We start from the raw sequence: 16,599 nt of genomic DNA, 5'->3' as shown, positions 1-16,599 counted from the left end.
ACACAGCAGCCTACGTACAGACAAAGCAAAACTCTCTCACACGCGGTCCTGCTCTAACAAGCTACACGTACTTTAGTTTTACTTAATTCTCCGGAGTTTAGTTCAGCATACGTCTTGCCAATTATCTTGTTATGATAAAAAAAAAAAATCTTAGGTACTACACACGTGCATCATATACATCAAGAAACGACAGGAAATGATACGTCTGCATACTGCTCCAAACGCAAGCTCTATAGAGACAGAGACTTAAATACCTGACGGTGTCAAATTGGTCCTTAATTAACCGGCTGCCCTCGACGGGTACAGAACAGTCCTAAGTGAATTTCAGCGCCGTTATGCAAATCCCTGTGAACGTGTTCATGACGGTCATCTCTACAAACATGAAAAAATGAGAACATTTAAAGTAAAAAAAATAACGTTTGCCATTTCCAGTTTGAAAAATCTTGTTTGTGAATTATATGTTCAATTTCACGCATATAACAACAGAACATATATTATGCCCAATAACATGAATAAAACAAATCAACAGAATAATAAATATCCCAATCATCTTCTTTTGACTTTCCTAACAGATTAGAAACATCACGTTTTATACATCAGGCTATATTGATAATATCTATATTTAGAAACATATGTGCACATTTTACATGTAAAGTGTTTCTGAACAGTCATGCTTCTGATCCTGATAATGCTGGACGTACCTGCTTATAGCCTCACTTTCAGGTTTCAGCAGACACACAACACCTGGATGTGGTTTAGCACTGCCTTTTTGATACAAAGAAAACAAAACATGTACAAATAAATAATTCAATACAGATCACAACAGCTTCAATAATTATAACAATAATAATTATGTTATATTATTACTGTATTTCTTTTTAGCTACAAACAAACACAGATTTATATGCACAGAGAGAAAGCTAAAAATGCACACACATACACATGCACAAGCCCATGCAACATTGCATATCTTTTTTAAGAATGTTCACAGGTTGCAATAATATATGAAATTATATTTCTCTATAATATTATTTATTACGCTATAAAAATATCATTAAGGTTAATAATAATAAAAACAAAAACCTTGCAATAATTATTAGGTCGTGATGTCACATTTTATCAGAAAGCTTATAGTGCTAAAAATATATATTTTATGCCACATTTTAAACATAAAACTGCAGTTACATAATCCAAAAAACATTAAAGAGTATTGTTTGTCTTTATCTGAACTTCTATATGCGAGCACCTTACAGCCTGTTTATATGACACTATACATACTGAGTCATAGCACACATTTAGAGGAGAATACTGCGTCTCCTCATGGAAATCACAAACACATCAAATAGTACTCACATTTAGGCATATACACACGACACAAAAACACACGTATCTATACTTATATATACTGTACATACATACAAATGAGCATAAATGTGCTTGTGTACTATTATTTTACAGTACTCACTGTAAAGTGCCATATATCATGAACACAATTAACTCAAAACTTTGTTCTTTGTTCTCAGAGATGCATCAGCCAATACAGACACCAATATGACACCAACATGCATGAACACGCGCACACACACACAGTCACACAATCACACAGACACAGACACACACACACACACACACACACACACACACACACACACACACACACACACACACACACACACACACAATCCGATCATCCTAAAACCATGTTTTTATACAAGTTGTAGCAAGCTACTTAAATAGTTTGACATGGGTAAAATATGGTGACAGATTCAATTAATCAGACTTACAATGTGTCCTAAACCGTCACCTTTCAATAGTTCAGATGCATCAGAAAAAAGGAAAAAAATAGCTCTTAGGATGCTCTGTATATATTTGTTTAATCTTTCATTTATGTTTAATGCCCTAGCTTAAAAGCTTGAAGGCCTCCTTTCCTAGTTTCTCGAAACTAACCTTAAATCAAACATGATCAAATTGCCAGAAAATGCTAAAGACTACAATGTCCACCATTTACCAATTAGAGATATCTGAGCATATCAGGGAAACAGAAGTATAAATATCTGTTATCTGTTATGATTGTCATCTTGTTTCTTGATTAAGCTGCAGAAATGTCCTCTTGACATATGGAACTGAGATAAACAGATTGCATGAGGCAGACCCAACTTCTTGGGGATTTTCTTAAATGGCTTCCTGCAAACACATAGACAGAACACAGTAAAATATTTTTACTTTTCTTACAGCTTCCTTTTAAAACAAAAACTTTACAAATGAGGACATTATCTTAAATGTCACATGCACAGTTATCTACTGCTTTAGTCATTCTGCTGTCGGTTCTATTCTGATATCATTTGTACAGTATATTGCATTTTAGGTCCTCTTTAAAGTAGCTTTAAAGTGTTAGGAAGTGCTAGGAAGTGTTGTCTAGGACGGAAAAGAAAGCCAATAAAGGGGCATACTATATGTACTTTATGTACTGTGCACAGGTTTTAAAAGTCACGGACAGACGGATGCAGACACGCACATGTACATACACTTACACAAAATGAACAAAAAACAGACCTAATTCATCCCTTTCTGCTTAAACAGCAAAGTTTTAACATACTTTAGACTGGCATTCGTGTTATTAAAGCTTTAAAATAAAAGCAAGAAAATACCAGTGTGTAAATTATATGAGATATATCACAGTTGAGTGGCGAACTGCATAAAATAAAAAGAATAAAGAAAATGATAGAGATTGCAAACAGGTTTTGCACTTAATAATGTTCGTCTAGACTATGAAGCATTGTGTACTGGAATTATAGTATTTAGTTGACTTGGATTGAAACAACTGTGCTTAAAATCAATAAAGCCAGAATTGTGACACCAAAACCCCAGACTGACAAACACTTTACTGTAAAATATGCACTTTAAGCACTTAATTAACTGTCGACCACTAAAAATAAATAGTGCCAAACATAATAAATGTACTATTCTGGGGTCTAAACAGTCTCATGACACATTTTTCTATTGTGAAGAGATAAATAATATAATTTCGAAAAATATAAATCATAATATATTTGTAGTGCAACATGATAAAATACATGTATACACACACAGCAGGTGTACACACACATACACAAACACGCACACAGCAACCTCAACAACAGTACCATGCACAGGGATACATGCGTGCATCTATGGCCTCCCTCTCTCCCACTCAAACACACACACACACCAACAAGCAGCATGCATGAACACATGATTTTTTAAATATTAATTACTGAGCATATATATTTAAATTAACAGCAATTGTGATCATATTCCTGTATTAACAGGCACAGTTAAAAATGTAAAATCACATGAGCTATATTATCTATAGAATATACATGCCATGCCTTAATGTGTGCATATTTTTCTGTGTAATATAATGTTTTAATATTTTTGAAGTCAATCAAATAGAAATAACTTGTTGATATTTGGGTCAGTGAGTGTAGTCACATGTTTAAAGTGATAAAGACAAACCTTCCATGGGTCACAGCTCCAAAATTAAAACCCCTAAACTTTATTTGAAGTGAGGCTTAATTTCAAATACATACGTAACCTTTTATAAAGAAACAGCATAAGTCTTTATATTGTGAACATGGTCGTCCCTATAATAATTTAATAATTGTGCACACAGAGCTGACGGTGTGATCAAACACCTTAAATGGCATTTAAAATGCACTCATGGCATAACACTTTATCAGCACAACTAAAAAAGTATTTTAAAGGTTACAAATTCTTCTTTAGGAAAATGTAAAGGTGTCAGTAAATCCATATTTACCAGTGATACCTAAAATGGCAGGACTGCATCACGGTACCTACTGTAATCATTATGCCCTCAAGTAAAAACTTATCTGTCTGTCCTTGAATTTAGAGACACACAAAACATTGACCTAAAATGCACATACAATGCCTTATATGTGGACTTTCAATCATATACAAGCATACATGCTTTCTCCGTGATCATAACTTATACAAACTCATATAGACACAGAAAAAGAAGGCAAGCTCTTGCTTAAACATAAAACTGATCTATTTGTGCACATAAGGTAGTATAAATTTGCAAGATTTGTTTTTAATAAAGACACACACTAATACACAGTCAAACATGCATGCATACGTCTCCATGCAGCAGCACACATGCTCACTAAAATGGCTGCTCATGACGATCGTTCTGGCTACCTCTGTCTCAGTAACAACAGAGTCAGTCCACAGCAAAACCATCTCTATGCAGTATGATTCTGCCTCAAAATAATATAAATAATTTTTTATCAAATTTCAGCATACAGTATATATTACATATGCACATATTCTAAGCAGTTTTCTATGGTACTATCTGTACTTAATTTTAACTACGTTAACACCTCAGAATACTCACATACTAATTTCCTCTATTGGGTATTAGAAACGTACACCCCAACATACAACCTTACATTTAAACTGGACTTGCTTTATGTCTAAAACATGCCATGCACAATGTATAGCCTGTTACCTGCAGAGAGGTCTCCCTAGCTCACCTTTTAACTCAACCTATTTCAACAATTACAATTTTATATACAGGACTGACAGAACGTATTATATATCCCTGGTATTATACATATCTTCAACCAAAATGTGAGAAGCTCAACATGTTGCTTCTTATTGTTATTGTCTACGTGGCCAGTCTTCAGCTAAGACAAAGCTACCACACTCTTTATCCCTCTCTCCTCAGTCCACTGTATTTTCCATACGTCCACAACATACTACTGAAGGTTTATCATTATGAAAAAATATTTTTACCCTGTCTGTGTTAATGCATTATTTCTTTCTGCATAACTACTGATAAGTAATTTTTCAATAATATGGCTACAATATTTTTTCCTGATTAAAAAAAAATCAAATATCTCTCAAATAGTCTCTCATATCTGCAAATGTGCTAAGTAAAAAAATTGAAGTGTCAAACAACCTGTGTGCCGTAGCTTACAAGTCAGCCCATATGCTGAATGAATCAGTGTGGAAAGGATAGAAACTAAAACAGTCTCCTGAATGTAGTTGATTATTGGGCACATTAAGCAAATTTGAATTTAAAAATGAATACACTTTGAATCATGTTATTCACCAAAAGGTATTGGTTGTTCTTATAATTGAACTATAGGGCCCCTTTTTTCTGTTTGTCTGATGCTTTTTACGTTCTTTACTCAAAGTGTTTTATCATCTGAATCTTTACCCTGTATGTTCTAAATAAATCTATCAAATACATTGTTAAATGTGTTTTAGAGCATACATCATGTGTATATTTTGCTCATTTCATATAAAGGTCATACTAAAGTGAAAGCTGTTGTCATTTTTAAATGCGTAAAGCATATAATAAAATATAAAATATTTTGACTTCCTTTATAAGCCTAGGACTTCCTTATTATTTTAATAGTAATCTGAGTCTTTGATGAATTAATATATTAATATTAGAATGATTCGCACACACAGTGTGGAAACAGACATATAGTAAGACTATACAGAATTATAACTCAAACTTTAATATGTTTAGTATTTTAATTGCTATTGTATTTTTTTCTCTGCAGGTTTGCTTTGAGGTAAAGAGACAGCAAGTACCTACTGTGTTGATTGATTTATCCACTTTACTCTGCACATGTCCATATAGTCCCTTCTTCAGTCTTGCCCTCTGTGCTCTTTGTAAAAACATGATGTGGTACTGTGACAGGACACTTGGCACTCAGAGATGTCCTACAGTTGAAATGTAAAAATTAAGACATTTATAAATTAATACATAGCCACGAATAAATTTATACAACCTGCGTACATCATGCTACACGTTTCAGATAAATCCAAAAATCTAACTTTTCCCTGCTTCAGTAGTTTTACGTATTAAATCCAGTACTGGTTTATAAATTGTGTTATTTCATCATATTTACGGATGCTCGTTATATCATGCTCTAGGCACTCGAATATAATCTACCACTGCATGCCTTGTTATACAACATTGCAACGACACTATTTTCTATTTTCTATTAAGTCCTAAATCATAATATAATCTGCTAATTGTATTCACTTTGTACAAATTTAAAACAGACAGCATAAAAATATTAATAAAGAAATTTATTTAAATCATAGTTCCAAAAATTGTGTGTTAAATGTGCTTTAAGAAAAAGTTTAATGAATGTAATGTATATTACATACTCAGTACCATAATATAAGCTTTTATATACTTTATTATTTGTGGCATCAATTTAAATCATTACATGTTAATTTGATTAATTTAGTATTTATTACAGCAGCTTTACAGGAGTCAGGAGATGAGATGTCTAATGAACAAGTCAGAGGTGACATTGACAAGGAAATCTCCTTAAGATGACATAAGAGAGACACCTTGTGAGAAACCAGACTCAAATTAACTCTTTTGAGTGACTAAATGTTGGTTGATACTTCATTCAGTAATCTGTCCATTAGTAGATAAGAATGTTACTGAGGAAAAACTACCCAAAATGTTTAATTCATATATAAATACCCATACATAATATGAAAATGTTATCATTTAATTTGTCCCAAGTTAAGTTGAATGCCTGTGGGTCTGTCGCAAAGACTTGCCCATGCATAATTAAAGAACCTAAACACTTTTATCAAAACTATCCAAATATATTACATACACCTAAGAATAAGGTCTACTATAAACTGAATAATTATATTAAATACCAATGTTAATAAAGCTGTAGACCTAATATTACTTGAATGCAGAACTGCTATAATAATAAAGATTGAATAAACTGTACAATTTGTTTTTAAATTGTATCATATACTTACATTACCAATACTTATCACATTTATTTTGAGCAGTCTCTAAAACTGCACCAGGTCCAGTCACAGGACCCCCTCTCAAGTAGACGAGGATGCTCTATGTTTCCAAATCTACCATGTTTCTGACTCATCCGTTGCACCTTCTCTGACTCATCCTTTCAAACTTGTAAAGAACACCTTGACTTCCTCTAGTCAAGGGTATTATATTTCTTTTTAGTAATAATAAATAGCATCCTTCATAAACATAAAATTGTTCTACTATTTGTATTGTAACCTAATGTCTTAATCCCTTTGTCAGAGGACAGCGGAAGAAATTTAGCTAAGAGATTATTCAGAGACAGCTAATGAACTGTCTGCTGTCCTTGTCAATGTTTAGAATACATATACAATTACAAACAGATTTAATAACATATATAACATATCAGTAGAGGATTTGCATTTACTCCCTAAAACACTCTAATGAGCCACAAATAAATATATAATTAAAATATTTGTAAGTAAGGACTGATATATTGATGGTTACTGTACCATTTATTGATGATGGAAGCAGAAAATTAGAGGTAGTGACTCAAATGTCTTTGCGGATCTTCAGACATCCAGGTTTTAGAAAAAGTCTTCGAAAAGAGATTTAAGAGAGAAAGATTTGTAAGAAAGACAAAATAAATACATTCAGACACCAATGTGTTTTATGTTAAATTAACCTGAAAATGACAATGCTGAATGTTTACTTTTATCATTTACTCTTATTTACTCTTGTGTTTAATATGATTTTTTTTTTTGCAATTTCCCTAGCTCATATGCATGCTTTCTTCTATTAATAAAAAGCTAGTATTTTGTTTTTAATGGATTTTGCTTTGTAAAGTCATGCCAAGTTTTGCATAAAGTGATTTAAACTATTTCACAGTGACTGCAGGCAGCACGAATGCTGCCTCACAGTTGCCGTTTGTCACAGCCTCACAGTTCATTTCTGAGTTCAGAGTTTCACTTGTTCTCCCCAAGTATGTGTGGGATTCCTTCTCACGTCTCAAAAACATGCTCATAAATAGGTTGACTACACCAAATTACCCCCAGCTATCACTGAGTGAATGAATGTGTGCATGTACAGTGACCTCATTCAGGGTGTATTTCTACTTTTTAACCAGTATTCATGGGATAGGCTATCACCTCAGTGTCCCTGATCAGGATAAAGCATTTCCATCAGATGAATGAAGGAATAATGAGACAGTTGAGAGCATTGAGTTCCTGTCTTATACTTTAGAGAGCTTAGGTTAGATGTGGGGAAAAAGCTTCTTTCTGATGTGTGTTTAGATACATTAAAAATATATACATCACTTCCTGAAGAATTCTTAACATTACTTTTATCAGGTGAATTGATTTATGGAGTCACTAATCTTTGTTATCTTAAGTTAAAACAAGTTTTTAAAGAAATGCAAGACTTCAACTGCATATTAGGGGCTTACTAATTTCCTTCATGACAAGCTCAATGTCACATATAGTTCAATAGTTCCAGTGTGGAATAAATTTCACATTAAAGAAATTACCCTGTGGATGAACATCAAAAACTGTCCATGTAGTTACACGATTCCCCCTACACCCATTTATAAAAAATATATTGGATATACATTTCAAGTGTGAAAAGTTTTATCATTTGATTTGATTGGGACTGAATATGTACATATATTTGTCCTAAAGACATATTGATAAAGTCTCATTGTCTTTGGTCATGTATATATTTATTTCTGAAGATAATTATTTTATTTAAATCAGGCAGTTTTTACTTAAAATGAAATTGCTTCCTAAAAAATGTTCATTCAACAAGTGCTCAGCCTTTTTGGGAACTTTAAGAAAAGCCTCCTATGGGATGCGCCCTCATGAATCTGGTTTAAAAAATGACAAGAGCGCTCAAAACTGAAGAATACTGAATTTAAAATAATTTGAAATATTAAATAGTTTTACTATAAATAATATAAATAGAGTAATAGAACTTACTCTATTTATAGAGTTAGCTCTTTTATTATTGTTATACGTATGAAGTTGTATTAGTAATAGTAAAGGAAATAGTAGAGGAAACTCATTCTATAGGAAGATGTTTCTAAACTTTCTACTCTTAATGTATACCCTTTCTGTGGTGTTTAAAGACTCACGATAGTTAAAATAGAATTGGGAACTATACAGAAGTAAGCCCTTTACCCAGGCAATCATAAGCATTAGCCGTCCATTGTGTATGTATGTATACACAGTATATGCTTGTTTGTGTGTGTGCGTGTCTGTGTGCAAAGTTATATCTTTTTATTTAACATTAAGTAGTATATTAAGTAGAAAACTCATGAAAATAAATAATGTTTGAACAATCAAAATGCTAAAATTCTAACAGATAAGAGGGTCATGCTCACTGTCATTATGGTGCAAAAGTCCATGTTATCTAATCATATGCTAAATATCATAGTAAGCACTGTATGCTGAAATGACATATAGCTGAGCTTGAAAAATAAATATAGCATAATCCTCAGACAGTATAAAGTACAATAAAGGGCAGTTATTATGTGCACCACACCCAGTTCTAATACTGTCAGATACTGTTAGACAGACAATTCCATGATTGGGCCACTTAAATAGCTTTCCTTTTTATTCTTTTTATTAAGAAAACTGAAGGTGTCACAGGCTGGCCTAACTAACTTAACTTTTAATTTTCCTACTGGATGCCATATATTAGAGAATATTCACATGGCATTTGGAATTAACAACTGTGTTAACAGCACATTGATACAATAGAACACAACTTATTTATTTAAAGAAAAGACAATAGCTTGGTTATTTCTGCCAATAAAAAACTTACAGGGAATGAGCTGAACAATGTGCATAGGGCAGCACAAAGTAGAGGCGACTTCAGTAGTCACAAGACGCTTTAAAACCTACAAAAGAAACAAAACACAGTTTAGCCTTGAGTACAAATATAACGTGCAGAGTCCACAGTATTTAGCAGGTTTGCTGAATCACCAAACTCTTGAGTAAAAAAAAAAGTACAACCTACGTCCCTCAATCTCATCACATCATCATATAGGCTAAGTGACACATGAATGTATACCTTGTCCGAGGTGTAAGACCTGTATTAATAATTCTGTACATTTGAGATACATGACTTTCTTAGGTATAAAAATAGAAAGCACTGACAAGAAACTTCTGCGCTTCGTCGAGTCACAGGTAACGACTTTGCCCCTGTGTCGCACAAAGACGCACGCTCTCACACACACACACACACACACACACACACACACACAGGGACACAGATGGGTATTAAGGTTACAACTTCTCAGACAGATGTGAGTGAAGCTGGGTTTGCTTTGCATGTACGAGCGCACAGGGGTTGGTATGTGCGCGCGCGCAGATCAGAGGATGCGCGCGGGGTCATTAACTCACATTTCAACTTTTCATCTTCAACCAATGAAATATACTTCTTTAATATTTGTTATTGCGCCTATTTTTATGATTATGTGTTTTTTTCTTTCTTTCTTACCTACTTTCTTTCTTTGAAAAACAGCAGAGTGGATTAACTATCGTTTCCTCACACGACAATACGCCATGGTAGAAACGTACATATGTATATGCATATTTTGCTCATTTTCTTTCTTTGTCGGGATAGACATTTATATTAAAGTCTTAAGAACCCAACCTGAAAAAGCGAGCGTGAGAAACATTGCTACATAATTATGCCCTTACTACGTAATCTCACAGCTCACAGCTAATGGGCTCTGATCCTCCCAGGACATGAGCTTTAATATTAGGGTCTGGATATGTTCATTTTAATAATGATAATAAAAAGAGTTGCATCCCTGCATTCTGTCAAGTGTCACGTGTTATGAGAAAAAAAGCTATTTCTATTAATAAACCAAGAAAACGTGCTTGGAGCCCTCGGGAGTGTTCCGTCATGACACTGGGCTGTATGGTGTTTGGTTGAGGGAAGTTCATGATAATGTGGAAAGTCTAACCCGTCACTCGTCACCCGTGTCCCCCAGGATTTGGACCTATACGTCGTTTTTTGTTTTCTCATATGTTGTCTACGTTTCTGATTGCTGCTGTTTTCAGTTATGGGGCCACTTTGTTAAGGCTAAACATAATGTGGTCAGCTCGGAAGCGACAGAACTAAATTTACTGATAGCTCGTCATTTCTGGGAGCCATTTGGCTCTTTTACAATGTCGTGATGTAACCTTATTAATATCTGCATAAAAGTAATTTTGATTATTCCCTTGCAGTCCCGATTAGTCAAGTTTATTCAATTGCATCATCTACTTGCCTGTATAACTTCGTGCGTAACAACTTTTTATATGCACAAATGAATTTTTATTCGAGGTCATCATATATGTAACCTTCCAATGTTTTGAAATTTGGGCTTTAATTGAGAAAAAAAACAGGACCACTGTTGTTTTTTTTTACATTGATACAGATAAAACTGAGTAACTTATGAGTAGTAATAAAGTTCTACATCTATGTTTAATTGAACAGGAGAGGTATCTTATTACTGTCTACATAAAAAAGGCCTAACCCGTTCATAATCGACAGTGAGATTATGGTCAGGTAACAGCGAAACCTGTTTTGAAATAACTCCAGACTTTCATCTAGGTCACTAAATAATCTCACTGTTTTCACTCAGATGCCAGGATAAAATTAAATCGTAGCAACAATTTGAGACGTTCCCACGAGAAACAAAATGATAGCCACAAGTTGTGTAAGTTGAGGCGGCTCATTGGACATGCAGAAAGCACGTCGTTAGGGTCATTGTTACTCTCTCTCTCTCACTCTCTCTCTCTCTCTCACACACACACACACACACACACACGCTTGCTTTGCTCCTTTGGCTTTAGACAGTTGTCAAAATCTTTATTTTCATGAATGTAGTTACTTAGTTACTCAGTCACTGGGAAAGATTGTATATGATCTGGAAATGACCAGGAGTCTGATTTCTTATTTTATAGGGATGTTACAACTGCCGTGTGTGTGTGTGTGTGTGTGTGTGTGTGTGTGTGTGTGTGTTTGAATGTGTGTGTGTGTGTGTGTGTGTGTGTGTGTGTGTGTGTGTGTGTGAGAAATGAATTACTGGAAGGGAGGAATCTTCTCGGGGCCCCTAAAATGACGTACAGACTCACAGTGACGCCTGTACTTCCACACCTTGGTACTTACTTATGCGCTGATCATTTAAAATATACTTGTTTGTCCATAAATCGGTTTGTCCATAGTGTAATTGTGAATAAACGTGTGTAAATATTGTTGAAAAAGGGGTGGGGTCATTTAAACCGTGTTTCCCTTCAAAGGACCCAAACAAGATACCCAACCCCACATCCACCCCCCCTCCCCTTCACCCCCCAAATGGACCTCTGTGTTTTCCCACGTGCGAGCTGGAAACCCTTTGGTAGATGTGTAATGTTTGGGTGACTTTCTGCATTCGTATTCACGATAGAAAAGCGTTCTGGCAATTGACACGCCAGATAGTTTTAACTCTGGAGTGGTGAAAAAAGTTCGACTTTCACAGGAGCCGCATCCCACAGCGGCAATGAAAATAATATTAGTCAAATAAGGTACATAATAATAATAATAATAATAATAATAATAATAATAACTGTAAACATATAAAGTCCAAGAGATCTGTGAAGCTTCTTCCGATGAAAATTCGCCGAATGCGTCTTCCGCAAATGCTTTTTGGGGTAAGGGCTTCCCAGCTAGATACATATGAACAGCAAGCCCAGACCGCAAAAAGATTCGCGAAAGACAAATTTCAGTCCGCTGGCAGATTAAGTCCATGACATCGAACAGTGACATCCAGGCGCCTCGCGCTTTCAGTCTCGCTTGTTTCCTACATCGCGCGCTGTGTGTGTATCCAGACCTCGGCAAGCCGAAGCACTGAAGGCTTCTCCGTGCCTAAAGTGTATTCCCACTCATTCACATTCTACGATTCACATTCTACGAGGGGGGCGGGGGTTTAACATCCAAAAGCCAGTGCGTTGCTTGCGAGCGCTCTCCACGGTCCTGAATACACTCCTTATTCCGATAGTTTATTTCCCACCTATTTCTCCCCTTTTCAGTTCGCCTAGCGCGCTGCACTGTATGACTCGCCTTATAATACATCTTTCACGCGTGCAAAAAAAACAAACAAAAAAAATAACCCAAACAAACAAACAAAAAAAGAAACACCACGGACTCTTTTTCTCGTTGCTCTGCGCTTCTTTTGTTGTAGACAAAATGTCACATATCCCCTCATTCGAGCTATCGCTTAGTGGTGCCATGAGCAGATAGTGCCGCTGGAGTGCTCTGGGTGGGAAGAGAGCAGTCTGTAATCTGCTCGCAATAAATAGGGAGCAGCAAGGAATCCTATTGCCTATTGGAGCAAACAAAAAATCGTCATCGACCAATCGGTGTCTTGCTCATATAGGGACCCCCCCTTTTTGAAAAAAATAAAAAGAAAGAAAGAAAGGGGAAACCAAATTGCATCCTAGTTAGCGCAAATGACCAGACATTCGCATAAAACAATGTAAAAAATGTAAAATAAAAATTTTGTCTAGTCACGTCTCAGAGTGTTTCGTGATGTTAATACGGCACCGTATACATTCACGATTGCGATCATATTGCTGGTTAAGGCAAGCCTATGAATGACGGTATACCGCCAGTTCTTATGCTGTAGAAACAAATGACCATTAATAAACAGGTTCACCCCTTTCCAGGACAGTGTGTCATTCAAGAGAGCAGACCACCGAATCGCCCTCCACACGAACAGAACAACATGACAGGTTTCTGAAGCAGTTTCATTGCATGACCACAGAGAGTTCACTGGCTGATACCATTGAGTGGGGACATGGGGGTCCCCATAAACTACCTGCACAATAATTCAGATTTCTTTCATTGACGTAGCCAAAACTTCATAGCCGAACTCATTTAGTGCTAAAAGCAAGCTGGATGTATCACTTGCATTTACAAATTAAATTGTATTATCTTTAACAAAATGTTATTTTATAATGTAGCACATGTTGCTACAACAAAATAAAATAAACAACAACAACAACAACAATTCCGGTGGCTTAAAATTTTTTACTTCTGTACTCACTAAACTATATTATCATCATTATTATTACTTTTACATCAACAAGTAGAAATAACTGAAACATAAAAGTAATATAAAATGGCAAGCAACCATATGTTCCCTCAGAATAACAGACCTAGTGTGTACAGTATTGGTAGCTGAATTTTACTTACCAGAGTATTCCTGTTCTTATATCCACATAGTAATCATTTGTCAAAATGCACCACAAAGTCTCTGGCAATCCCTTTTTGGAACTATATGCAAGAAACTGTACTAGGTGGGAGGGTCACGATCTATATCTGGACCCCCCTCCCCGCCCGGTATACACACACACACACACACACCAGTCGGAACTCATCCCAAACCAAGATCCTCCCTCCCGTCCCTTAATCACAGATATTCTTCTCATGTCTTCGGTGGTGCAAGGGGAGGTTGAGGTGGCTCAACGCAAAGAGTAAAGGGCTAGAGAGATAACATGTGTAAATATCTTGCCCAGATGCCATTAAGAGGATTTTATTGGGTGGTCGTTTCGTCTGCGGTCGTCTCCAGCAGTCAGTCACGATTCTCCCCCTTCCGTCTGCAGCGCACAGCGACTGCATCTCCTGACGCAGCCAACGCGCCCATATTACTCACTATAGCAGTCACGACTCGGAGAAATCTGTTTTGCCATCAAAATTACACCGCCAGTATTGCATTATTTAAGAAGATCTTGGCCTGCATGGACTATTGGTGCGTTTAACAAAGAAAGCCACATGGTATTTGAAGTCAAGGTTATCAACATTGTGTTTTCGTTCCCCATGTCAGCAATCAGTGCTCTCTAAATACGAGTTTGCATTCCTGATAGCAACAATTTACCAGTTTCAGGGTTTGTTTCTTTTGGATGATGGATCATCCAAATGGTAGGTATTCAAGAAATCTGACTAGGATCGTGGATACTGTATCATGGATCAGGGTATAAAACGTTGCACGACTCGTATAAACCTGAAATATGCAGTCCAGGTCGACTCTTACGAGCTACATTGTTGCGGTGTAACAGTGGCGCGATAGATCAGGATAGCGGCGTCTACCAACTGTTGTTTCTTTACGCGCAAGTCTTCTCACTCTCAAGTACACACTTCCACAGATTTGCACCAAATTTCAGATAAGTCTGTGTGCTGCAGACTTAGAGTTACAAACCTGTTAAGAGTACTGGCAGATGCAGTTTTGTGACTGCTGGTGATACTCTGTAGCCTAATTACCACTGATAAATAGAAAAGTGAACGCATAGGTGCCATCACTAGAGCAGCATTTCAGTTCATGGCAACGAGAAAACAGTCTGTTGCAGCGCTGTATAATGAAAATGACGTGGGCGGAAGAGTAATCCAAGTCAGCCCGCCTATTGCCATATTATCTGTAGCTTCTAACTGCGAACTGAATTGTACGAACAATGCAGGCGGGAAAGCTGTCATGCGGACTTATGTGCACGAAACTTAAGGATGCATTTCAAGTGGCTCTGGAAAGAGACTGCTTGCGCTGCTGCATCCATCTGCGGGTGGTAGCTATTTTAAAAATATGCCTAGTAGAGGGTAATTTTGGTGCAGGTCGGGCAGGAGCACAGGCTCCCCTTGACGCCACATTGTATTTTCAGCTCAGTGTGCAGCCAGTGTGTTTCCCTCTCATCGCATCGACTCCGGTGCAGCGCTTCTCCAGCGCCTCCCGGCACTCCTTCTTTCCCATGCATGCTTTCATCTAGTGTCCTCTTCATCTGCTAAACCAACATCACCCGGTGTTTTTCTGATGGTAGGGATTTCCCATCGCGAACTTTCAGTTGTAGCGACGACAGAAAGCGTAAAAATGGCTCAACAGCGCCGTCAGACAAATGAGTTTGGTCTTGCTTGTGGGGTTGTCATATTTACGATTTGTGAGATTCCTGCTCGAGAGAGAGAAAGAGATGGCGTTTTAATTTCCATGAAGCTGAGGGGGGAAAAACATGAAGTTACAATCAAAGGTTGGATGAAGTCCATGCCAGTGGCTAAAATGTAGTTTTACCCTGCGTCGTTTCTGCTCTGTGGCGGGAATGGCTTCTGTATAACCCAACAGCATGCATGCACCAAACCCGGTTGCAATAATCAAACACAAGAAGTATATTGACTCGAACACCGCTTTGCACATGTACTTACCTATGCAGTGAGCCCTGGCTGAAAAGGAAAAACACACACACACACATACACACACACATACATTTTAAATCAATCAAACGTGACCACATTACACAAGATGACAATCAAATGCTGCCTTTGATTCACGTCTAACCTCAGCAATGTCCAAGGTTTCTCAGAATTGCAGTCCTTTTTATACTTGTGTTACCCCACTGCCTATTTCTGGAGCGCGATCAAACACTGCTGCTATTTTTAGCTCGCAGTACGAAAAAAAAAAACACTCACAAAGGCATCGCTCCGGAGCGTTACGTGGAGTGCATGCAATGTACATTAATTTCTGCCTCTCCGACTCCGTGCACGGGTTCCGAGTCGGTTCTGTTGCATCGATGCAGTGGTTTTTGTTTACAATACTGCCCTGATGCCCTTTTATTCTTTTGCCTGAAACAACTCGCAAAGTAATCGTTGGAGATCTGTTGTGATCTCGCATGGTTTGAGTTTATTCCCGTTTTCCTTCTCTTTTATCTCTCCCTCTCTCACCATTCTCTTCATTACACGCGTCTTACGCTGTGTGTCTCCATGCAACTTTCGCT

The 16,599-nt window shown here is 36.7% G+C and overlaps 1 long non-coding RNA gene across 1 annotated transcript; it reads right to left on the bottom strand.

Moving 5' to 3' along the window:
• Positions 1-1,108: 1,108 nt before the first annotated feature.
• On the bottom strand, positions 1,109-9,718 carry LOC128513585 (uncharacterized). Its single transcript, XR_008356413.1, has 4 exons — positions 9,641-9,718; positions 7,333-7,418; positions 5,605-5,736; positions 1,109-2,184 (listed from the first exon to the last, which is right to left on the bottom strand). It is a non-coding gene; the product is annotated as an uncharacterized LOC128513585 (long non-coding RNA).
• Between the last annotated feature and the right edge of the window lie 6,881 nt (positions 9,719-16,599).

Source organism: Clarias gariepinus, chromosome 2 (assembly GCF_024256425.1).
Source record: "Clarias gariepinus isolate MV-2021 ecotype Netherlands chromosome 2, CGAR_prim_01v2, whole genome shotgun sequence".
NCBI lineage: Eukaryota > Metazoa > Chordata > Actinopteri > Siluriformes > Clariidae > Clarias > Clarias gariepinus.
Note: the sequence above shows the minus strand (reverse complement) of the source record. Positions and strands in the feature narration are given on the sequence as shown.